This window comes from Chinchilla lanigera, unplaced genomic scaffold (genome assembly GCF_000276665.1).
Source record: "Chinchilla lanigera isolate Chin_1 unplaced genomic scaffold, ChiLan1.0 scaffold00020, whole genome shotgun sequence".
NCBI classification, from domain to species: Eukaryota; Metazoa; Chordata; class Mammalia; order Rodentia; family Chinchillidae; genus Chinchilla; species Chinchilla lanigera.
In genome coordinates this window covers 14,740,905-14,766,439 of record NW_004955421.1, presented here as the reverse complement: position 1 = coordinate 14,766,439, position 25,535 = coordinate 14,740,905, and the positions used below count along the sequence as shown (strand labels likewise).

The window sequence follows — 25,535 nt, the reverse complement described above, 5'->3', positions numbered from 1 at the left end:
TCAGTTGGACCATGAAGCATCAAGTGGAGAATCACAACAGAATTAAGTGTAAAGCCTTCATCCCGAAGCAATCACTGCGTTTTCAGTCAAAATGCTACCTTCGCTTCAGCCAAAATGATAGGTTTTTACAAAAAGAAAAAGGATCCCATTTCCACAATGGTGTTCTTTAGTGTCTCAATAAATGGATTCCAACAACAGGAGAATTATCCACTGAATCTGAGAAAAGATACTTTGCTCTCCATAAGTTAAGGCCACTACCCACTAAAATGTTTCTTTAATTTTCATTAATTCTACTTATTTTGTTTTTTTTTTTTGTTTTTTTTTCTGGTACCAGGGATTGAACTCATGACCTTGCGCTTGCTGGGCAGGCGCTGTGCTGCTGAGCTAAATCCCCAGCCCCTCATTAATTCTCCTTAATATTCATCTTTCTAAGTCTCAGTGGGCTCCCCAGTAGGTAAGGCTCCATTATCTGAGTTCTTACTTGGTGATACATGATGTTCTGGAACTGGTATCTTTTCAAACATTTTATGAAAAATAAGACGAAATTTCATAATCAAATAATAAAAGCATAACAATAGTTTAATAACTATTGTTGTCGTCAAAGTGGTTTCTCTGTTGTATAAGACATAAACCAAAAACATTCTTACAAAAAAGAAACAAGCAGTTAACACAAATCTTTCTTTTCAACGAACTGTGATAAACTAGAAGTGTTGGAATTGGCATCTTAAAATCAGCAATCAGAAGAGTTGGCAAATTTCAACTATACAGCTATAGAACAAGGAGCTCGGTCAAGGATGTTAAACAGTCATACTGAAAGCAAATCCCTCAGGAGGTCTGGCTTTTCTAAAGATCAGCGGTGTGGCATCTTACAGAGCATTGTAGCGCCTGCTCAATTAGAAGGAGACTACAGTCCAAGTCTGTAGGTGAAAGAAATCATGAAGACATGTGGTATCAGAGCGCCACCTTCTGGCACAGCTATGCCAGTGTTTTGCATATGTCTTTTCTATGGGAAAAGGTAATTCTAGGTAATTTGAATCTTGTTTAAAGAAGTAAGAAAAATGAGATTATTTTATATGTGCAAAGTGGACGGGTGGAAAAGCACAGCTGTGATTTACATTCCTGAGGCTGGGTATACAAAAACCCATTCTGATCAGAGAATGTCATACTAACATGGTTGCTAGTTTTGGTTTATTTTTAAAAAACAATTTTATCTCAAGTGCTCTTTTGATATCAACATTAAAATTTTAACATTTTACTATAAACATAAAACATCATATGAAGAATGCTGATAAGTTAGCCTTTAAAAAAACCATTTTTAGATACCAGACTTTCTTTTATAAGCTAAATCTAGACTTGCTTTTAATGGCTCCTTCAAATCTCTATTAGGTGTTATCTTTACAAGCAAACCTATAAGTAGTCCTTTATTTACCTGAAGATTCCATGGAGGTTGTAAATCTGGTGTGAGTGCCATTTACAAGTGATGGGTGGGTTAACCATCTGGAAATGCATAACCAAATCTAACATTACACATGGATGATTCTGTATTTTTCAATCTCAAGGACACATGATTTCATTCTGTATATAACAGCCTTCAGAAGAGCAAATTATTCACTTTAAATTCATTCTTTATTCCAAAATATTATTCCTACTGCTGTCTGTTCAGTCTTTCCCAATCCACAGTGAAAAACACTGCCTTTCTCCTGGTGTGATGGGTTTTGATTATACAGGACATCATCTGATGCTTTCCCCCTGCACGGCGCAAAGTCTTAAATGACAGAATACAAGTACCTTTCCAAAAATACAACACAGCATTTATTGTGTCTCAACTCAAGTCTCTCAGTGCAACAGAACTGGTCTCGAGAAACTTGGTAAAAGCTTTCAACTTCTTGGGGCCAGAAAGGCATCACTGACTGAAATAAAAAACCTACAGTTAAAGCTTTTATACCAAATTTATACATAGATCAAGTTCTGCTCTCTGACACATAGGCAAGAGAGCAAGAGGGGGTAGACGAGGACTTGGATAGATGCATTTTTGAGTTGATAACCTCTGCATCTGAAATACAGTTTAGTGAAACAGGAATGTGGGTGTGGAACTTCTTTTCCACAGAGAATACAGATGTGGTGGCAGGAGAACAAAGTCGCAGGACATGTGCTAGATATACAGTTACTCGCACTCTGCCTTCTTTATTAAATGGAATTTAACATCACACTGTCAGCCACGAAAGTGCATGTAGGTCTCTTGGGTACATGGTTATCCTCCCCAGAAAAACACCCACTGTCTGTTGTTCTCACCATTAATTCAAAGTTATAGCGATGGTTAACACAGAGAACAGGTTAGTTTGCAAGTGCGGTCTAACAAACGAACTCACATAAAATTTACATGTGATGTAATTGGCTGATAATAGGCCCTTAATGGAGGGGCTCAAGAAAGGAAGCATATTCTTTTGCACACATAAAGGCGCCATTCAGGAAGAATAGATTTGTTTTCACTTGGCCTTTCTCAGTGAGGAACCACCTGTGCAAATACGGAGCTCCAATTCGAGGACAAGCGGGGGTTTTATGGTTCCAGGAAGATTTCATCTCCATGGCAACCTCTCTGGTTCCAAACAGAGAATGTTATGTTTTCGGAGTCAACATCTCAGCCGCAGCAGCAGACTCCACTCAGGCTTGCGGGGCGTCTGAGCAGTCTTTCTTCGACCATCGTTATTCACTGGGGCTGCTTCTGCCAAGTCACTGCTGGATGCTGAGTCCAGGTCTGACATATTCCGCGATGACTCCATCTTCTGGGTGCCAAGTTTTCAAAAAATGAAGTAAGGCTCTGACTCAACTCCCTACAACTACAATCCGCTTTTCCCATGTCCAAAATGCACACCACGCCTTACTTCTTTGGCAGCACCGGTGATGGACCCCGGGGCCTCAGGCACGCTACCACGGAGCTACACCCCCAACCCTGTACTGCATTTTATTTGGGAAGTTTTATTCCAACTTAAGTCACTAGATTTTACATAAAAAGATGAAAGTGCATGCATATAATTTTTTATGACATTAGTTAATATGATTGATTGATACGGGGCAAGTACAGCAGAAGGTTTCCTGGGAAAGTCTCTCAGAGTAAGTATGGAAAAAAAACCCAAAACAAAGATGTGCTTATGCGAAGTGTGCTCGTGCTGTGAAAAGGGGTTTCTGCACTACTCCAGCAAGTGCCCCTGGCTCACTGGAAATGATATTCTATCAAGTTTTTGATACATAGCCAAACCCCATTCCTATTCTAAGATAGCATGACACCCGAGGGAGGTGGTCTGGAATTTAAGAGTATGAGATTACCCAGCTGAAGGCAAAGATTTTGTTCTTTTAATTAAGAAATAGGCTATCCTTCTATGTACACATGCCAATTTATGTCACTGGTTTCCCATGAACAATCATTTAGGGCCCTTTTGGATAGGATAGAACCCTTCAAAAAAAACCCGAGTTCCTTCAAGTTCAGGCTTTGATTCAGGACTCAAGGCACAGAATTTGGCTCAGAATTAAAAGTCATAGAATTTAATTCGTGCAACTTTCCTGACTGTTGTCAAGTTTGTTGCTGCTTTAATAGAACCAATCTAACACACACTGGGTAGAAACAGTGCAAAACAACACATATAACAACAAACCCTTCTAACAAAAATCACAGGACTCCAGATTAATCAAATTAGAAAAAATTTACTCTATTTGACAAACCAGCAGACCTATTAGTCCCAAAATGAGGATGGCCTAACTGTCCATCTTGTGAAACTACTCTATTAACCAAATCGTTGAAGATGGATTAAATCACTTGCTTATTAAATAAACATTATTTTTCACCATCAGAAGATCACTGAGACTGGACAGAGTGGCACATGCTTGTAACGTGAGCACTCGGGAGGCTGAGGCAGGAGAAGTAAGACTTTAAGGCCGGCCTGGGGTACAGAGCAAGTCCCAGGTCAGCCTGAACTATAAAGCAAGAACACAGTCTTAAATAAATAAAGGAAGGAAGGAAGGAAGGAAGGAAGGAAAGAAGAAAAGAAAGAAGGAAGGAAGGACTCTGACAGGCAAAACTTTTTCATATTGTGTAAGTTTATAGTGGTTTTCATGGCTTTTTGTTTTAAAGAGGAGTATGAAGTGAGTGTGAAGAAAAATCAATTCTCTTAAAAAATCTGAGGCAAAAAAAATTAAACTGCACTAGGTTACGAAACCTACTGCTCTCTTCAAAAAACTTTCCTACTCTTGATCAGAGACTGAGTAGTTCATATAGAAATTTCTTTCTCACAGTTCTGGAAAGTGGGCAGTCCAAGGCCAAGGCAGCATCAAGAGGTCTGGCAAGGGTCTTTCCAGGTCCTCATGTGGTGGAAGGAGCAGGCAGGAGAGCCAGGCCCAGTCCCCACCCCATGCTCCTGAGCTTCTTTTACGAGGGCCTTCAACCCACTCAGAAGAGAGGGGGGCTTCTGGCCTAATGTCCCGTTAAAGCCCTGCTCTTGGGGCTGGGGATTTAGCTCAGCGGCAAAGCGCCTGCCTGGCAAGTGCAAGGTCATGAGTTCGGTTCCCGGTACTGGAGAAAAACCAAAAAAAAGAAAAAGCCCTGCTCTTAACACCATTTCCTTGACAACACTTGCACGTTAGAGGGGATACTTTCAAGGCACAGAGATGGTGCAGCGCGAGTGGTGCCTAATGGCTGGGAAATCACAGGCTCCCCACGTGGTCAGGCCAAATGGGCAGCGCAGGAAAGCACTGCAGCTTCCTGATCACGTGACTCAGGAAAAAGCAAACTGTGTACTAGGAATGCATGTCTGCAAGATGAAATGGCTGACATCTGGTACAAATAAAGCTTATCTGTATACATTTTTTAAAGATGAAAACCCCAACCCAGTGACAGGGAGGATAACAAACGCTCCTCCAAAGAAATACAGTTAGGTAGTGAAAAATGAACACTTAGCCCAGTTAGACATCAAACAGCTCATCATTTAAACAGTGAAATACCATTGTTCTTGTTCAACAACCACGGCAGTGATTAAAACTAACTGGCACTCTGCGCTTGGGAAAGGGCAGGAGAAAGACTTGCTCGGGTGCTATCTGTGGAGAAGGACAGGTACCATTTTCCTGAGAGGCGGCATCAACGTTAATACCACAAAAACTCTCATTCTAATTCTTAGGGAAAATGCAAAGTGGGCAGAAGGATTTACATAAAAGCACCCATTACAGCAGCAAAAATGACACCAGTAATAAGGGAAGTTACATGACAGGAATACACTGAAGATCACATAGCACTTAAAAAAAGCACTACAGCCAAAAAGTACTTAATGACAATGACAGAGATACGGTTTAGAGGACGCTCAGTACAACCGGGCTACGATGTATCAGGAAGAAAATCTTGTTCAAAACGTATGTGGGAGCACACGTCTTCATTATCATTTTTTTCTCTAACACGTACACACCCCGCGTCCCACACTGTACACGTAAATCACAGGCCAAGCAGAGTAACAGGGCTTTTCTGCACTGGGAGATGACAGCTTACTTTTTCCTACTCCGGGTTTTCTTGATGGTTTTAGAAGTGGATCGTATGACTTCAGTAACTTGGAGAAGTTATGGAGTTTGATCACATCGGGTCTAATTAGAATCAGCCGTACGCGAAATCACTACTGGCAGATGAACACTTGGCAAAGAAATGATGGGCTTCAATAAAGCCTCAGCCAATCTCTAAAACTGCGCATGGAAAGGAACTCTCATTTATTAGTAGTTGTAAGGCAGATCCTCTAAGAGAATTCTGTAACCAAGCTGCAGCACCACCCTCTTTCTCATTCTTCACGTCAGCCTCGGCTATGCACTAGACGCTGGCTTTAAAGAAACCACTCTCCCCTACAGGCCGCACCCCCTGTGCTGCAGCCACCGCAGAGAAGCCCCTCCTACTGTGCAGCTTTGAACAAGTAATGCAGCCTTGGGCAGAGTAATTTCCCAAGAAGGCTTCCCTCCCCCTCGTTATCAGAGCCTTAGGCCCAAGGTCAGGCTTACATCACTCTCCAGAAATCTGGAGACAGCAGCAAAGAAGCCAAGGAAACCAAACGAAGAAAAGGAGAAAAGCCAACCAAGTTTCTCTGTGCAGGGCCCAGTCATCATGGTGGCCAGTTTCATCTCAGAGCAACGCAACAGGCAATGGTGGTGCCTCCAGCTGGAACCAGTTCTGCGGCTTCCTTTGCATGAGACAACAGTGACCGAAGGCACCACTAGGTGGGGATCTAGGAATGAGTGGATGTCTGTCCTTAAGGGAGGCTCGCAAAGAAGCCTTTTGTTACCGGAGGGTACTAGTTCCCAGGTAGGGCCTGCTGGTAAATTTAATTAGAAAGAAGGTCTTTAACTTCTCTGGAAATGTCCACAGATAGGGCTTTCTAGTAGAAATTTGTAAAACAGGAGGGCATGGCACACAAAACTAGTAAGTCGGGAAATACATATTTTATTTTCTCTTTCCCAGTCATTTCCCTAGCCCGCTTCCTAAGGATCCCTCCTCCAAAAGAAAAGGAAAAAAGTAAAAAAAAATAAACCATTGGCAACAGAGCCACTGATGTCCCTCTCAAGTTCTATTTATATATGATGACTGTGGTTTATACAGACAGACCTGAAAACTGCGTAAGCAGCAAAGACAATTCCATCCCCTGGGCCTCTCAGCGTCTGTTCTCTGTAAGTCTCCCGTGGTAGGTCTTGCCCTGCTGCCTAGTGAGGGCACTGGTATTGGTGTTTAGCTTTCATAAGCTGCCTCAAATCCTTTGTGGAAGGAGGCAAAAGAGAAGTAATAATTATAAAAACATACAGGCTTACTCTGCTATTTATGTTTCTCTATATTTGACTTTTCCCTTCTTATTTTCCAAGCCCCCCTTGGAGGAAATGACTTCGCCTGCACTTTTAAACTGGAAAAGAGCCACCCTAGGGTTGGCATGACTCCAGGATAACACGGCTATTGAGCACCTCTCCTGTGACAGGTGCTGAGAAGGTGCTGGGGACAGACCCACTGGGCCACAGATCCATGCGGTCTCAGCCCTGAGGAGGTGGAAGATCTGGTCCTCTGCACCGTGCCCTAATTTCTCCAACACATGTGAATTAAGCCAGTCACCTCATACTGTATCAGCTCCTTCATCTATGAAAACCAAGGCTCTGAACTGAATAGCACAGGGAGCTTCTCTTAGGCTACTGTTGCTCAAGACATAATTCTCCACATTTACGAACTTACCAGTAACTAGGCTTTGAGTCCTGCAGGGCACAAGTGTCTCATCTGGGAAGATGATCCAGCAAGATCACACCAAATTTATTTTATTTTTTTACATTGGGAATTCAGACTTTTAGGGCTTCAGATGGAAAACAGCCTCTTCCCTTACTGCCCAAGCAATTCCAAACGCTGTCTTTTCGCTCTGGTTGAACACTCAATTCTTGCCAAAAGATGCCTGAGTCAACACCAAACAGACAACTTCCTGCCTTGAATCCTGGCGCGGTGCTGTTCTTCTCCAGCACGCTCTGAAAGCCACCACAAATGTTTCCACCTGAGGAAAAACACCGCCCCCCTCACCTCCTTAGATGCAATAATTGCAAATGTTTTGAAAACAACAGATCACCTTGAAAGAAGAAGCAACAACAAAAAGCCATTTGTTTCTTCTACCATGACTGGCTCATTTGTTGGACACTGGGGCTTTGGGTCTGGAGAGGAAAGGCTGCAAACAAATGTTTCTTATCAGAGCAAGTATTCTGATACTCAGGAAAATACCTCACAGATTCACCACAGGTGTGGCAAACTATTTAGCTTGAAGGTTCTACAGCTGCACTGCACATCTTCTGTCTCCTGAGGCTAACTCCATCCTTCCTCCTGTTGATTCTTTTTTTTAATCTTAAAGAGAAAAAAAAAAAAAACAACTAACAAAACCACAATGAAGACAAAAACAAAATCAACACAGAAACAACAAAACGATACATGACCCCAAAACAAAATCATAGGAATTAACAATGGTTGCTACACTACATACTGTTATCTTCAACGAAGCTGCTCAGTCCAACAGATGTAAGAATGTAAGATTGATCAAACAATCAAAGGCGGTAACAAGTAATAAAAAACAACATTGGAAACGATACAGAGCTTCACCATGGAAGATGGTAGGAGTTCAACAACGGTTTTATATTGCATATTGTTGTCTTCACATCTGTCATTCTGATTACCAGATACTTGGTCAAGAAAAGAGAATTTTAAGCATTAACTTAAAATTCAATAAACTATAGACATCAGCAATACGCCTATCCCAGCTCTCCTCACATATACATATAAATTTTGTTTTTCATTCTCTTATTTTTCAAAGAGAAAAGAAAAACCAAAATAACAAATACATAAACAAAACAGCATAAAAACAATAAAAATGATACAGAATTTGAAAACAAGGTGATAGTATATTAACAATATTACATAATGTTATCTTCAAAGTGGTTGCACACATAACCAGATATAGACATGTAAAACCGATCAAACAATTACACATTAACTGCTCTTTCAATAAATCAATAGAAGTTAGTAGTACAATTATCTTAGCTATCTTGTGTGTGTATATATATTATTTCTCTCTTTTTTTTTCCTTTCCTCTCCTTCATCCCAGTTGCTCTTTCCTATTTGAGCACTTTCCCTTTCACAATATCTATTGTACCCTTCAGGTTGTATTTACTCTTCCAGGTTCTTATAGTAGGGAGGCAATATGATGTTTACACATGCAAGTCTGATTTATTTCACTTATGAGTATGGTCTCCAGTTGTATCCATTTACCTATAAAAGCCTCTAGTTTATCTTTTTTATAGCTGAGTAACACTCCATTGCATAAAAATACCACATCTTTTTAAACCATTCCTCAGTGGATGGACACTTGCCTTGTTTCCAAGATTTAGCTATTACAAATTGTGCTGCTGTAAGATGGGTGCACATATATCATTGTGACATGATGCTTTCAGTTCTTCTGGAAAAATACACAAGAGGAGAATAGCTGGGTTGAACGGGACCTTTAATCCTAGTTTACTGAGGAATCTCCAGACTGATTTCCACAGTGGTTGCACCAGTCTACACTCCCACCAACAGTGGTTCCTTTTTCCCCCACAGCCTCTCCAGCATTTGTTACTGGTTGATTTCTTCATGACACACATTCTTTCCGGGATGAGATGCAATCTCAGTGTTGTTTTAATTTGCATTTCTTGAATGACTAATGATGTTGAACATTTTTTCATGTATTTATTTGTCATTTGTATTTCTTCATCATCTCACAAGCCCATTTTTGTATTGGGTTTTTGAATTTGGTGGACCTGATTTCTAAAAAATTCTTTATATGTTCTAGAAAAGAGTCCTTTGTCTGAGGGATAGTTAACTAAAATTTTTTTCCCAATTCATGGGTTTCTTTTTCACCCTGTTGGTGATTTCTATTGATGTGCAAAAACTTTTCAATAACATGAGGTCCCATTTGTTGATTCTTTGAAGTATTTCCTGTGCAGTTTGTTTTTTGGTCATGAACTCTCTGCCTACCCCTATATCTTCAAGACTTCCACCTAGTTTCTCTTCTAATAGATCTAGTGTTTCTGCTGTAATATTTAGATCTTTAAGCCATTTTGACTTTATTTTGGTGCATGGTGATAGGCATGGGTCTAGTTTTAGTTTTCAGCTTGTGGAAATACAGTTTTTCCAGCACCATTTATTAAAGCTGCTATCTTTCTTCCAGTGAACATGTTTGGCCCCTTTGTCAAAGATAAGGTGGCTGAGTGTCTTTGTGGTTGTGTCTGCATCTTCTAGTCTGTTCCACTGATCTTTTGGTCTGTTTTTTTGCAGTGCCATGCTGATTTTATCACAGTAGCTTTATAGTATAATTTCAAGTCATCTTCTGTTGATTCTTGAGCCACAAATCTAGCACAATTGCAATATATACAATATGTGGATATGTAAAACTTGTCACAGAATGTTTAAAGTCTGATCTTGCCCAGGGCCAGCAGGTTCATTCCTATATTTCTATCTGAGAAGAAACAGCACCTTGTATGCGTAAGGAAATGCACAAGGGGGTTCACAGCAGCAACACATGGAAAAAAGTCAAAACAAAACAACTTCAAACAATCTAAATATCCAATAGTAGGGCAGTGGATATGGTTTGTGCTGTATGGTAGCAAAGACCCTTGAATAAGAGGGAAATTAAAAAGATCATGTCAGTATGAAATACAGATGGAAAGAATGTACATTCAATTCATAGTAGAAATGCAGCTCTGCAGTGACAGCAGTCTAGTTTTCTGGGAGAGGAAGTAGACCTAAGGGTGGCTATAGTTATGTGTACAGCACTCTGCAATTTTAACACCAAAATACAAAAATTTATTCATGTATCACCTTTCAACATATGCACAAAAGGCAAAAAGGCAAAACACAAAAGATATGTGTGGTAAAATGCTTTGAGTGGTGGTAGAAATTGGTGACCTGATTTCCTTTGTGTGCTTTTTTGTATTTTAAATTCATCCCTTATCCCTAATAGAAAACAAATGAGCAAACCTTTGTCCTTAGGTGGTCTCCTGCATCCCCACCTGTAGGCAGAATGAAGTCTATTGAAGAAAACTCGAGCCAATGCCAATAAAGAAGAGCCCAAACAGGAAGCAAGGACACTCCTTCAGCCACGTCTCATCCATGCTAGAGATACAGTCCTCCTTTCAATCTACCTCTCCTTAGACCTTGGTACCCATAGGACACCCCTTCCACGGCCAGGGTGTCCAGGAACCACAGCCTCAGACTGGCTGCAGGTTGGGTGAATTGTGTTGGATCCCACATTTGGTCTTGCTTCTGTATTTGGACAGTCTTTGGAGAGCAAAGTTTTAATGTTGCACTCGCCCCTGGAGTTAATGATTGTTGCATACCTCCTCCTGAAATCGCATCCCTGGGGCAGCTGTCCTGAGGCAGATCAGAGGATGGAAGCAGAAGATGGCCACATTTCTTACTGCTCTGAAGTACCATCCACGGCACCAGCGCTCAAAAGCAGAGAACGCTGGAAAAAGCTGTCCTGCTGGCCAACGGAAAACAAACCCATGTATTTGGACCAAACTCTGTTGGCTGCATCTAAAACAGACACCTCATTGTGCTCAGTTTAAAAGAAGCCCTTCGGAAGGGGGGCCTTTCAGGCTGACAGTTAAATCACAACGGCCGGTATTTACATGAACAGCTTCCAACCGTCCAGGCAAATACATAATATTTCTATTTCACAGGAACCAGGGATGGTAAGGAGACAGAAGCCAGGGAAACCAGAAAGTAAACCTCTGATTAGTATGAATATGTTTAAGAATCAGAGCTTATATACTTGCACGAGTTCACACACACCTTCTGTAAACAAGTTTGTGTATGTTTTTATTTTAAATTAAGTGACAAATGCAATACATCAGAATACATACACATACATGTGTCAGGAAGGCTTTCTTCTTGTTAAAGGTAGTACGGCCTTGGGAGCTCTCGGCCATTCAAGCATTAGCAGGGAAGCTGCCTGATTCTGAACCTCTTAACTTAGGAGAGTACAGCTCCACTAGCCCCTAGCAGCGGAGAACCATCCAAATTCAGACAGGAAACACCTGGAACCCCAGGCTCCACTCGGCACACACTTTAAATTTCAAAACAGATGATTCTGGATTGTTCATAAATATTTGTCTTGTTTCAATAAAACACTCTTCAACTAGTTTCATAAACCCTTGGTTCAGGAGACTAAAATGTAAGTACACGCTACTAGTTGCCCACATTCTTTTAACATTGCATGTATTCATGTGGATGCTATCCTGGAATCAGCAACCCCAATGGCGGCATTTAACGGGGTCATAAGGGAATTCCAGTTCTTTTTGAGGTGGGAGGGGGCAACTTTCCTTCCATAAATAAAACACAAATCATACTCATTTTCTTAAAAAAAAAAAGGAACAGTTGAAATAGAAATTAAACAGTTTCCCTAACTTGCCTATTTTAGTAAATAAGGTCCAGAAAAACCCTTCAGGCAGCTAAGAAAAGTTTTACTGTAATTATTAAACCTACAGCTATAGCAGAGTCAAACTCAAGGACTTGTAGCCAAATATTCCCTCATACTTGAGCATGCTGAGCCCTTTATAGTATTGTTAAAAAGCAGTTTTCAGACACTAAAATGAAAATTAGCCCAGTTTATATGTTGAAAGTTACATTTTTAAAGGCCATTTTCTTCCAAGGCTTCATATTGTCCAGATTTCCTACCATGTTTTTGGATGTACACTGCTTTCATTTATTTTAGTATATACTCTGACAGTCAGAAAAATGAATGTTTTCCACACGCAGAGAAAGGAGTGAGGAGGAAGACGACAAGGTGAAACTTGATCAGAGCAGTTACGGAGATGATGGAGAAACTAGAGGGCAGCAGGCATCTTTGAAAATTACCCAGGGCCACTTCTCAGGCTTGAGCACAGGACACCAAGGAGATGCAGCCGGAGCCAGCCCGGCCCGCCTGCCAGGGAACTGTGATGCTACCCCATCTACCGCTAACATCAAAACCAAAATGGAGTAACGGGGAGTTGCCGAGGGGGAAGTTGCAAAATGAACCAGAAGAAGGTAAACTTCTAAGCACCACTCAAAAACTGCCTTGGCTAAGCTGCTTGCTGTTTTTCTGCTTTCTAAAACAGCTGTGATTAAAAATTCTTCAACTGACCATAAACTTATTCAAGTCTAGCTATGAAATATCAGCCTACTGCGCCCACGCCCGTTAGTACTGCAGATTAGGCTTGGCAGTGATAAGAGCTTTCATAGAGGCTCCTTGGAACCATAAAAGGCAGCAGTTAGAGGTAATGATAAACTAATTCTGAATACGGGCAGCAGATGCTCAGTCCTAGGTTAATGATTAACAAGCTGGACTCTGGCCAGTTGAGGAGTTGTTTAAGCAGTACTGCTGAGAAGCAAACCTGTTAACATTTGTGTCTCTAACTACCTCTTCTGCTTTTTTCCTGTATCAGTGCAAACTGAACTATAAGTTAGTTTTTATCTTTTCATGCCTTAAACCAGGATTATTTAACATACGGGTCCTGCCCTAAGACTAAATCTAAAGGTTAGGCGATTTTTTAGGATTCTTGAAATTGTACCGAAACAATCAACCATAGAAATATTGCTCCCCCACTATACTAACTAGCCTGACCCACACTTGAGTGGTAATTGGTAATAGTTTAGTGTGCGGCTCTTGAATAAATTAATTTTTATTACTTTTGAAAACAATCACACAAAATCTAGGCATGCTGGTGAGAGTATGTGTTATTAAAATATATGACCAAATTGAAGAATCTTACTTGCTTCTCTACACAAATCTTCTAAGACCTTGTAGTTGACAGATTCATAGAGAGGCAAGCGGCCGTGCTGCTGTCAAACACAAGGGAACCATTTAGGGACATTTAATCTAATTTTAGGAACAACGCATCTGAAGAGCGTGATCAGTAATGCAAAGTAAAATCACCTTTGGTTGACATAAGGGAGACAAACAAGGGCTACTTAGAAGTACAGCACTTACGTTGCCTTCAGGATTAGGGACGGCTGCTTTGATCCTGTTGAAAGGCAGATTGCAAAGATTGAAAAACTTGCTCTCCTTAGTAGGAGGGTCTAGGATCTGTTTGTATTGGTTGACTCAATTAATGCATTAATGCATTTAAAGGTTGGGGATGACCCTCAATTGCTCTTCCATTGGGGCAGACTTGAGGTAACTATATAGTTAATGCAATAAAACAGACCATAACATCTGTGCATTTGTGCAACAATAAAATATGGTTCTATGAAAGATTTAGGTTTCAGAAAGTTGTGTGATAAAAGTGTTGAGTTGGAGGACTAGGTGGCAAGGGGCAGCCATTAGTGTTTACTTGGGTCTTGTCTAATCAAAGTCTCTGGTCTTGATTTGGGCTATGAGGACCATGAGTTCACAAATATAAAGTCCTATATTTCTAGTAAATGTCTGACCTAAAAATTTTCAACCAATACATGTGAATCTTCTATATCCTCTAGTACACATTTCTGAATTCTGATCCTTTGATGACCTTTCCTGGGTAACTGGTGCTGGTTCTATAATCCAGGTAACTAACTGTCAGAATCCCAGGTAATAACCAACCTTAAATTTAATGCATTTTAACCTAACAGAAAGGAATGCACTTTTGAGATCTGATAGTTGTGGTCCAACAGTACGATAGATACCCACAGAGGTTTACGTTCCAGGTAAAGATGAGCATTTCAACTCTAAGGAGACCTTGTTCATTTTGCAGATGTGGAAGCAAGCTTAGCCAGATTATAAAGTTGAGAAAATAATGGAAGAAGTACCTTAATCTAGTACATCCGATTGCATGGCAAAATGTCCCTATCCTGTTTATCATCATGAGCAAAGTATTTCCTAAAGGATTTTACTCTCACAAGTTCATTAGACATGGAGCACTAAAAGGACTCAAGGATACAAAAGCCTATGTGCCCTTTGCTATCCAGAAAACTGGGAAAACCTCCTTTCCCATGAAAAAATCAATCTGCACAAATGCCAGTTCTACCAAAAGACCCAAAGATTCCCAGAGAATCCGTATAAGGAAATGACCTCACAATACTGAACCTCTGTTTCAATTGTAACTCCACCCACAACTTCTAAAAAAAATGGAGTTCCACAGAAAAGTGGAGTCCAGGATTTATCTAGATCACAGACTACTATGAAAATCAGCTTTCAGCCCCTAATGGGTAACTCCTGTTTTTTTTTTTTTCATTCCAAAAGCGTACTTCTGGACAATTGTATTGCATAGTCAAGTTATACTTAGCTATCTATAACTGTTACAATAATAGTCACAAGGATTTCCATAATTTTAATTTTTTAAATAAACAATACACAGGTAAAAGGTTTTCAAGTAAAGTATAAAATGAAATAAACGCAAGTTTTTTCACACCCAGAAACAACAGTCCCATAGCTTTAACCACTGTTAAGGACTTACGTATCTTTCTAAAAAAAGCACATATTAGTGTACATATATCATTTTAAGAAATTACACCAATATTTCCAACTAAGCTTGAAGCTCTGTCCAAACTGGCATTTGTAGATCTACCTCATTCCTTTTAATAGGGCTTCTCATGTGTAGATGTGTTGTCATTTATTTACCATTATTTCTAATTTGGGAGTAAAGGGTATATTGTTGGGTGGTGTTTTTCCACTGCATAATATTACAAGCAGCATTCTTGCCTATGTGTAGGTGAATGTATGTGTGTGCATACATTTTGGCATACTCTTTTCTGATTACATGCACAATGCAGATTATGGAACTTATGAGAGCTAGACAGAGAGCACATTTTCATTTTAATAGATATTGCCAAAAGCTGTACCAACTTAAACTCCCACCAAGTTTACAAGAATGCCTATGTCAACACACTCATCAATGTTGCATATTATCAGATGATCACATCCTTGCTAACATTGCTCTGTCCTGCATTTTCTTAATTATTAATGAAGCTGAGCACCTTTTTTTTTTTTTTTTTTTTTTTTGGTTTTTCTCCGGTACCGGGAACCGAACTCACGACCTTGCGCTTGCCAGGCAGGCGCTTTTGCCGCTGAGCTAAATCCCCAGCCCCATGAGCACCTTTTTATAATGTTATTGATCATATTCTTGGCTCACTTTTCTACTGGGTAGTTTGTCTTTTTCCTTGACATGTAGAAGCACGTTAAAACAGAAAACCAGCCTGCTTTCTGTGCTTGCCAATTTTATACATATATTTCTTGCCACATGTATGTTTTAAATTTTATATAGTCAAATGATCAATCTTTGTCTTTATGGCTCTGGGTATGCTGGATAACACAACAGATTTAGATTCGGACCTATAAATAGGTACCCATGAAAAATGTGAAACCAACCCTGGCCAAAATTATCCTCAAGTTCTGACATTTAAAACAAACACTCCAGAAAAGGTCTACACTTGTTACAGGACAGAGAATTCTGGACACCTGCCCAAACCTTCCAGAGCCGAATGCTACAAATCCATTTATGGTCTGGATGTGGTATGGGCTATGCTCATTTGCCTACAGATTTGCGGTTTAAGGCTTCTTCTAGGTCAAAGCAAAAACTACAAACAGCAGAAGAGTGAGTTTAATTTGTGCTGAGCTCTTACCAGAGCCATACCGGAGTTTTGGTAGCTCTTTATCATCCCTGGTTCCTCAGATCCCTTCCCCAGGAGGGAAACAGACCATACTTGTTTTGATATTTGAGGCAACTGTTTATTGACTGCCACCAATGGCATATTGAAGCAGTTCAAACATATTGAGGGAGGGATGTGCACGTGTGTGTTTACTGAGTCACAAGACCACATGTTGAAAATGGGAAGTGCTAACCAGTGGAAAGATCCAGGCTTAAATTTTGGATCCTTTATTTCCTAGCTCTGTGCTTTGGTGACTTTACCTAACCTCTTTGAATCTCAGTTTCTTTATCTGGTAAACGAAAATGGTAATTCTCTTGTGTTTCAGTCTTATAAGAGTAATATTAAGATTAGGCATGTAGAACTAAGAGCTAAGCGCATATGCATAGTAAGTACTTAATATAGGATACTAGTTATTAAAATGGAAAATCATTCATACGGGTGACTAACTTTTGGGGAACTTAACAATTCTAAGCAAGTTTAAGTTTGTAACCTTAGGCCTTACTAAGGCTTTCTCATAAAGGACTTCCTACACAGAAAGAGCCCTCAGTTTGACCAGTGCCTACATCATATGCTAATGTATTAATATTTTTGAAAAGGATGAATATTAGATGAGCAATTAAAATCCCTCAAACTTAGTGTCAAGGGTAGGTTTAGGCCCAAGAGGAGGCCAAAAAACTATTCAAAAGGACAGACGACTGTGGTTTACGAAGAGGATACTTCTAAAATGTCAGCAAGGAAACTGGAGAGTATTTGTAGAATCGTAGCTATGGCAAGTGTGCCATTATTCAGTGTGCCATTTAATTGAATCCATACCTGTAATTTACACATCTGCTTTTGACAATGGCTTTATATTTCACAAGCAGGATGATGTAGAGATTCTGCAATGTACTTTGCTAATGCTGTTTTGGAACCAAAATAGTTGCCGGCATCAGAATTATAAATGAGTTAAGACAAAACCAGCTGACCTTAAACATAGGACTAAAATAAATTTCTTTGACGTAGGACACCATATAGATAGACTAACTATCAGCATTGGTCTTTCAGGTTAAAGCAAAAGCAAACAACACAAATATGAGAAGATGAATAGAGTATGGCATATGCTCTTAAAAATAGAATTACCATATGACGTAGCAGTTCTCCATCTGGGTATATGAATTTCTCCCAGTTGAAAGTAGGATCTTGAAGAGACTACTATACACACCCACATTAGCAGCATTTTTACAATTGCCAGAACACGGAAGCAACCTAAAAGTCCACCAGTGGAGAAACAAACAAAATGTCCTCTGTCATACAGTGGAATATAATTCAGCCTTGGAAGTTATTTCTAATAAATAGGACAATATAGATGAGCCTTTAGGACACTTTAGTGAGTGGAATCAGTCATTTACAAGAGGAAGGACTTGTATGATACATTCATATAGAGACGCAGAAAGGTGTTTGCCACAGGTTGGGGAAGGGGGAATAGGGAGTTGTTTTTAATGGATATAGGGCAGAGGTGGTGAACCTCTTGCTGCACGTGAGCCAAGATGTCCCAGGATCACCCCAGCAGCCACTGATCCCTTTAATTGCAGTATTGGCACTTTGCGATAAATAAGTGGGTTTTGGGCTGCAGTTTGGGCATTTGGTCTCAGAAAGGTTCGCTACCACTGGTATAGTTTCAGCTTGAGATGCTGAAATGTTCCACCAGATATGGACAGTGCTGATGGCTGTACAGCAATATGAATGCATGTAACACACACTTAAAATGGTCAAGATGGCAAACGTGTCATGTATACTTTTCTATAACTTAAAAAAATAAAAAGGTATACTTATTATCTCACTCAGACTGCTATATCAAAGTAGCATAATGTAAACAGCTTATAAATAATATATTATTTCTCAGAGTTCTGGGAGCTGCCAGTAAAAAGAATCATGGCAGCAGCAGATTCAGTGTCAGGGAGGCTTGCTTCTTGGTTCACAAAGGCTCCTTATCTGTGTCATGGGTTTTAAAAGGCACAAGGCAGCTTTTTGGCTCCTCTTTCATAAAGGCACTAATCGTATTTATGAGGGTTCCACTCTTATGACCTACCCACCCCCAGAAAGCCCCTTCCCTAATAAGCATCATCATGGTGATTAAGTTTTAGTAAATTCTATGAGAACATAAACATTCAGATAATAGAATCTCTGTAGTGAGATTACCATTAGGAAACAGATGACACACTTAAGGTCCATCAGGTTGATTTAAAAGGTGGGTGTAGGGGGAACCACAAAGATGAGCAGTAGGATGGTGACCAAAGGAAAAGCAAGCACCTCCTGCAGAATGCACGCTGAGGGCCACTGAATTATTGAGCTTCCTTCTGCATGCCTAAGTTTTTAGATCATATGACGGAGTTCCTTGAGGGAGAGGGCAGGGAATGAGTAGCCAGCCTTGCTTTCCTCCTCTCTCTGATCTGCAGGGCTCCTGTGGGCCACACTCACTGGAAAGTCAGGGAGCACTGGAATGGACTGATGGAGCTCTTGGGCACAGAGTAGGGCTGGAAAGAAATGAAAGTAGATAAGAAGACCAACAAAATTCATCAATATCTAAAGCACCATAATGGAGAGAAGACACCAAAGCCCTGAATGAAGCAGCATGGCGCAGAACACAGGGTCCAACACTATACAACTCACACTAGGAGGAGGGGAAAACACTAGCAAAAGGGGCATTTTTCTACCTTCAGGTGCAGAGTGGAGTCTGAAAGGGCTAGGTAGCAAACTACTAAGTACGTTCACTTCTAGGGCAGAGGTGAGGGGAAGTCAGAAGGGACTTCAGATCGTAGTGATTCAATTTTTTCCAAGAGGAAATGTGCTCAAACATTTCAATAATGATAAGAAAAAGAATAAAGTGGAAACACCATCACCTTTTATAAAACTGGACTCAGCGGCCCATGCCGGACATATCCTAGAAGCTCTACGTGAGTAAAGAGTTGTCACCAGAAAAGCATCAAGTTATGTCACACTACATCTACACGAGTGGTTCTCAGACTGTGTTCTCAGAACGAGGAGCATCACATCTCCTGGAAACTTGATATACATGCAGATTTCCAGGCCAGATCTCAGAACTATTAAATCAGAAACACCGAGGTTTATGGTTGGGAAGGTTGTACGTGATATGTTGGGGCAGGAGTTAAGGCCAGATGTTTCTGGACACCGGAGGCCAGAGCTGCCGTATACCGCAGGACAGATATACAAATGTACAACTAGAGGAGGCTCTATTCACATAGACTATGCTAAGCATGGCATCCTCAGGGTTGCACAGCTTTCATCCCATGTACCGCAGTCCATAAAGGCACAGGAAACATACAGAGGGGCTTTAAGGCAGAGACGACACAATTAGATGTATATTTGGAAGTACTACCAGCACCCTGGTTAGGGAGGACAGAGGCAACAGGGAGCTGCATCTAGCCAGTGTTTCCTATATATCCTTAGGGCTTCTAATAGGGGTACAGCTATAATCCCAGCACTCTGGGAGGCTGAAGCAAGAGCATCACAAGTTCAAACTTAGCTTGGGCAATTTAGCAAGATCCTCTCTCAAAGAATAAAAAAGGGCTGAGGGTGTAGATCAGTGTGAAGGTTCTGGATTTAATACATAGTTAAAAAAATAGTGAAATAAAGTAAAAGGCATCTTGAATAGTATCAAGTTGTCTTTATAATCAAGTCTTGAATCTGAATCACTAATACTTGGGTCTAAACAAGCTTGAGGGGCAGCAAAAGAGAAAGGAAGACTATGAAAGACTCCCTGATCCTAACTCTGCATGAACATCCACGCATGTGTGCACACTCACACAGAGGGGGGAACGGAGGTGGAGGCAGGGCAGAGTGCAGGGCCGGCAGGTCTTAGTCAGGAAGAGGTGAGCTCCCCAGGAAGAAGCCTTGCACTAAGGGGCAGGCGTGGCTGGGGATCGTGATCCAAACGGCATCAGCGCCCAAATAGCAATGCAACCACAAACGAAGATACTATCACGCAGGTGTGTGTACAGAGCTGGAAATGAGAGTATCCGGGACAGGCCCTGGAGGACCTTTCCACCTTAGAACAGGGGCTAGAACCAGGCATAGTGGCACAGGCCTCCAAAAGATTGCAATTTTGAGTTCAGCAGAGACCATGTCTCAAAGTTAAAGGTTTAAGAAAGGAGTTGCGGACGTAGTTCAGTGTAAAGGCTCTGAGTTCAATCTCCAGCACTGCCAAAAAAAAAAAAAGCAGAGGCTGGGAAGGAGTGTGCTACACCTGGCTTGGAAGCCAGGGAATGGGAAAAAGCAGGCAGGAATATAACCAAAAACTCTTGGCACATTCAAGAGCTTACTTCAAGTGAGACGTGTCAGCAAGCAGAAAAGAAGCCGAGCACCAGGAAGCAGTGTCAAGGCACTCCGTCCCTCAGGACCATCCGGCCGCTGGTGGACTGCTACCTGCCCGGCACGCACACAACTGCCTCTGGCCCCCACCTCTGCTCAGCCTCGAGGGAGACTTCATGCTTCTGGACGTTGCTTCTGTGGCCAGCGCACAGCCCCTCTGTCCCTGTTAATTCTCAATTCTGAGGAGCTGAGATCAGCTGCCGAAAGCTTCGCCAAGCTTCAGAGGATCAAAATGTGCTTTTGGGAGGGGTGGGCGGGCAGATGGCGCCGGATTAAAAAGATGCTGGGTTCGCTTGCTGCTCTGTGGTCGCTGAATTGCCTCCAGCACAGCAGTGTGGAGTCAGGAACTCTATCATATGACCTAAAAACTTAGGAGTCTCTCCAAAAAGACGCAGTCTTTTGCAAGACACTGAGGGGGGAAGAGAGAGGCCGCTGCACAGGGCCTGAGATTCGGAGCCTGCTGACGATTGGGCACACTGTTCAGGCCTGAAGCATTTCTTACGGGTGTTGTCACTGTGTTCTACCTCTTCCACCCTGTTGCTCCTCTCTGTCTGCCCCGGAAACTCTGTGACAACAAAAATCTCATCTATCTCTGGATCCCGCCTGCCCAGGCTGGGGGTGCCATGCCATGGAAAATCCTCAAAAATGTTAACTACGTGTTGTCTTGGCACGGATGGCGTGCAGGAGTGCTGGTGCAATGCACACCTCTACATCTATCCAAAGTGCTGCGTCAGGGCAGGGTTAGCAAATGGTCAGGACAAGGTTAGCAAACTACAGCCAAGGAGCCAACTCTGGCCCACAGGATATTTCGCTAAGGCTTGAGACCTTTTCAGTGACTGAAGTAATGATCATTCCTTGTGATGTGTGAAAATCCTGTGAAGTTCAAATTTTGGTGTCCGTAAATACAGTTTTTATTGGGACACAGACATACCCACTCATTTTCATACTATCACTGGCTAGTAACACGAATGCTACGTCTGAGCTGAGAAGTTGGGACAGAAATAGCACATCCCGCCAAGTCTGAAATACTTATTCTCAGGCCCTTTAGAAAGAGTCTGCTGACCCCTGATATAGCCTGACACTAAATGAACACACAGGAGATACAGATCAGATGATGATCTTCCTCACAAGTAGAGTTGTTCAGTTAACATTTTGTTGGTAATCCAACTTTTAGAATTTCCAGTTACTGACATGAAAATAAGAGATATTTTGCTTCACTTTGGAGCACAAACATCAAAGCATCACAGTGGTACAAGGAAGCAGATTCCAAAGATAGTATATAGAGCCTGCCCTGCGTCATCATGCTATGAGAATGTCTAATAGACTCCTTGGTCTCCTCCATCCACATACTAACCAAGCTGAACCCTGCTTAGTTTCTGAGATCAGATGAGATCAGGTACACACAGCGTGGGATGGCTGTAGACAGGTGACTTTTCTAAGCCATAGTCCCCTCAGCAATAATATGACTCTAACCATGACACCTCTCCTCTGAAGACTGTTGTTAGAATTAAATAATACAACGGATCTTTACCTATTAACCCGGTATCTAGGAAGCATTTGTAAGTGGAACTAAAATAATTATTGTCTTTGGAGGACTACATCACTATGTGGAAGATGCACTCCTTAAAGTCTGCATACATTTCAAATGTGCCAGTGCTCTAGGACATAATTGTTAACTAAGAATTCAGTCAGATATGAATGATACACATCTCAGTGCAAAGCTAAATACTGAAGATGAAACATGATGTTCCAGCCAATAAAATATGACAAGAAAAAAGCAATAAAGGGGAGGGTTGTTTGATAGAAAAATTTTCTTTAGAGATGACACGAGAGGCTACCACCAACAAAAACCCCTCAGCATCAGCTAAAATTTACTCAAATAGTTACAATTACGATAGCATGTGCACACATATACATGTACTCTACACATATACATCATACACACATTAAAATATCACACAGTGAATGAAATATATAGTACTCTCTGCAGAAAACAATGTTTTACCGAGGGACACCAGGAATGCTATGAAAAAATACAGACCATAATGTTTCAAGCAAGTGAAAAGTGATCACAGAAACAGAGCGATTGGTTAAAGGTCAAAAGAGCAGTGAAGGGCTTCAAAGAAACCTTAACCTCCGCCAAGTAACATAGCAGGACAATGTGCAGCCTGCCCATTGATCAGATGGTGCTGGTCAGGGCTCCTTAGGAGCTGCCTTCACTTAGGAGAGAACAGACACGATTGGCAGGAAGGAAGCAGAAGGGTTTGGGAAAGCAGCAGGAAATGGAGGGGAGGATGCATTCGCTGAGCCCTGGCAGAAGATCCTCTGTGCTCTAGAAGAGGGGTTTGAAGCCTAGGACTCTGTTTACCAAATTTACAAATTTGTAATAAATACTTTCAATGTCGGAAACTATTTCTCACGCACAGATACCAGAGGGCTTGCTCACCCCTCCTCTCCGTCTCCCCTCTCAGCAGGCACTCGTACTCCAGTTGTCTAGGAAACATTGGAACTTGAAGGGCTGACTTTTACTTTAATATGTAATCTTGCAAAAAGGAAGACATAGCAAGAGATCGTCATCTTTCTTATTAGTCTAAGTTACAAATGTGTAAAAGAACTTTAGAGACCAAAAGTCTAGCTGGCAGATCTAAAACAAGAAACAGGCTTTGTTTAAGTGAAGTAGGAAATACAAAACTCCTTCCTCCCAAAGATATTAAAAATCAGTCTTTTAAAGAGCTTAAATACTCTAGCGATACAAATTACCACCCGCAGTTTGAAGGCAATCACAGGGAGATTTCAAGTTCCCTCTGATTAACAAATTAGCCCCTCTAAACAGATCAAGTTTGGAAAGAAGCAGTGACCTTTGAAAGCAGGCTTTACCCCTATGGGCCACTCATCACAGGCTGCCCCTGTCACAAGCAGCATGGTCAGGTGTGCCTTTGAGATCAGAAAGCCTCTTTATTAAAAATGAAAGAGAACTTGGTCTTCTCTTACTGCTTTGATGTGAGATCAGCAATTTCTAATAAAAGGGATTTTTTTTTTTTTCCTAGACAGGGCTACAGAGCAGAAATCTATATTTAGAAGGGTATGTTTTCACTGGCAAGCTCCAGTTTAATTAATTTCCATGTATAAAAGAACTGTAAAGGTTAGTGACTGCTAACCAGGCATGCAAATTAAAAGCGAATATAATCCTAGTTTACATTTTGGGAAGATAGCCAGGGCATCTCAGGAGGTGAAACATACCACAGAGGAGCTATGCTTTCAATAATATGAGAGATTATTTTTAATAATTTAAAAAAAATGCCTCCTATGGCAAAATCAAAATGTATAGATAAAGACTGGTAGAGAAAGGTTTTGCATGGAACCTTTCTCTGGTGATCTGCATGATCTCGCTGTTAGAAGCAGAAAATAAATTAGCATTCATTAAATTTATACATAGCATGTTTCCACATCTGTAATGACTATTTTTGAAGGCTTCCTTGCTCAAAATTATGACTCTGTTAAATATTTTTTTTAAGTATATAAAGGCAGAGGAACATCAAGTTTTATGAACATATGTCAGGTTCTAAGGAACCAAGCCCCATAAAAGACCACTGAAGAAATACTTGGAAGCACAACTTCAAAACTTCTTCCCCCTTCTGTTTTCCCACATTTGGAAGAGGGGAGAGCAGTTGTGAGAAGGGGCCAGTTACAGGCATTCATGAGAAGTCGGACTCTCTTTCATGTTCGTAAATTTGAATGTATGTAATAAAATAGAACACTAAATCTGCAGTGGCAGCTGGAGATTTCTTTTAATCGTAACTGTTCTATAAGCCTGACGTATCCCTTAGCAATAGCCGTGTTTGTTACTCTGCAGGAGCCCTGGTATCCAGCTTTTTTCTGCCTCAGAAGAGCTCATAGTGTCTCCCTGTGCAGCAGGCTGTTCCCCACTTACCCGACTGCACTTGCGGGTCCCATGCCCTCAGAGAAGCCTCCTTCCTGCTCTTACCGTGTCAGCCCTCTGCGACCTGTCTTGGCTCATCCTAACCTTTCCTTCACAGCGCTTGTTTATCACAGTAGAACCTGTCCTTCTGTTTGCTCCACTCTGTCCTTTCCCTACTGCACTGTGAGCTTTCCGAGAGCAGGGACCACTGGGGCAGTACAGCATAGACACTGTGTTGTCGTGGTGAAAACACACACTTTAGAGATGGACTGCTGCATCCTGACCCTAGCCCTACCATCAACAGTGTGTGACCTCAGCAGGTTATTGAAGCTCTCTGGGCAATGGTTTCTTCACCTTCTGGAGAAGAGGTTTAGAGTACCTACCCCACACTCCTCTATGCTTAAAATTAAATGTGATGATATAAACAAAGCACTTAATCTTACCACCAGCATGCAATAAGCATGTCATAAATGAGCACAGTTATTATTTCCCTATTATATATCTAATGCCAAACACAGCCCTGCTACTAAGAGATGCTAAATACTTATTAAATCAATATACCTTAGTGTAATGATAGTGAAGTATTTTTCCAGTCCATGAAGTACCCCAACGCCCATTTCACAGATAAGAGCTAGAGAGATTACCGTTGCCTTCTTCTAAGTTTTACCACAGGCTGGAAACTTTGCTTTCCTAAACCCAAGCAGCATCAATTCAGAGCATCGTTTCTCTGACATCTCTCCTGACAGTTTTACTCATCAACCTTGTTGGGGGCGAGGATAGCCAAAAACAGACCACAGGGTGTATCGATAAAAAGCAAATCTGTGGTCATAAAGCAATACTGATTCAATGTGAACTGAGGGCCATGTGCCCATCCCCTCTCCAAGCTTGTCCCATAAACTCTGTGAGCCTCAGATTTTACCTTCTGTGAAATGGAGATATCACCTACCCTAAAGCCCTGTGGTGAGGATAAAAGAAGCGGTATTTGGAGAAGGCCTCCCCCAGGGCACAGCATTCAAGAGGAAGTGCTCAAAAAAACATTAGCTTCTGCCACCTACTTCTTCAGAATCCCCCCCCCCC

General features: G+C 41.3%; 1 protein-coding gene and 1 long non-coding RNA gene across 2 annotated transcripts in view; one reads left to right on the top strand and one right to left on the bottom strand.

Annotated features, from left to right (window-relative positions):
• The window catches only part of Pdzrn3 (PDZ domain containing ring finger 3), a gene marked incomplete in the record, with an annotated part of 230,324 nt that overhangs the window by 112,320 nt on the left and 92,469 nt on the right, over window positions 1-25,535 (bottom strand).
• On the top strand, window positions 1,765-7,902 carry LOC102026647. Its single transcript, XR_260793.1, has 2 exons — window positions 1,765-2,810; window positions 6,874-7,902. It is a non-coding gene; the product is annotated as an uncharacterized LOC102026647 (long non-coding RNA).